The sequence below is a fragment of the Frankliniella occidentalis genome, unplaced genomic scaffold, assembly GCF_000697945.3.
Source record: "Frankliniella occidentalis isolate FOCC.00 unplaced genomic scaffold, Focc_3.1 Scaffold6, whole genome shotgun sequence".
Taxonomy (NCBI): Eukaryota; Metazoa; Arthropoda; class Insecta; order Thysanoptera; family Thripidae; genus Frankliniella; species Frankliniella occidentalis.
Genome location: NW_026267136.1, coordinates 258,604 through 259,700, shown reverse-complemented (window position 1 = coordinate 259,700; position 1,097 = coordinate 258,604).

Here is a 1,097-nt window from a genome sequence, read left to right as displayed (position 1 = left end):
AAACCAAAAGCTTAAATTTCTGTGATGACTACCTTTTATCGCTATCTTTAAGAATTCAGGGTTTTTTATTTGGTCCATAAAGTCGTCAACTATAACGAATTTCGGTCCATGGCCTGTGGGGAAGTGATCTAATGATGGCGGGCCTTCCACAAACTTAACTCTGTGCTCATAGGCAAGATCATCGTAAATTTTTTGGTACTCGGAGTAGTACCAGATAACTTCATCAAAAGTGACATCGAACAAGTCCGACCGGTTTTCGACAATTTTTTTGACCAAGTAAGTTTTGCCTGCTCCACTAGGCGCACAAACTAGAGTATTTGAAGGGTGACAAAATCTCAAATCCATGGTCATGTTCACGCGATGACCACCAAAAGTGGACTGACACGGCTGACTTTCTCCCAGTTTGTTTTATAGGACATCAGATTTTAATAATTGGCCCGTTTGTTCTAGAGCGATATAAGACGCTATCCCAGGAAGCAGCACGCCATTTCGTTGCTGAACACCGTACTGTCAACATAAGAAATACAATGGATAACACGACTTTCAATATATCAGAGCGCCAATCTTTCACAACTATACGTCTATTGCACTCTGATTCTGTAGTTGAAAATATCATCATTCTCCTCTGGATATTTATCATGTACGTGTTGTATTCATGTGCACGACAAGAAGTCGTAAACTTAACTGAAGAAGAAGATCCGACCGATCAGGAAACATCTAACACAGAGCCAAGAACAAGCGATGACAACGAGAACACATAGTGGCCGCCCGCGCCTTTTACAGTATAAGGAACATAAAATCTACGTCAATAAGGACACAAACACGGCACACAAAGTTTCCCTCACACAAAGAAATGGTCAGCGCCATCAAGAACGAATCAAAGAACTGCGAATTGAAATGCACAGGCGGACCACAGTGCCGTGTAGAAAAATTGTTGCGCACAGAATTTAGTTTGCGCGATGCTGAGCGCAATCATACATAGGACGTGAACAATAAAATAAACACTTTTAGCGAGAAGAAAAAATAACACACCACAGGTGAAGCAGATCGGAACGCTGGGACCCGCACCGCCCCTCCCCCGCGGGCCCTGCGTCGGG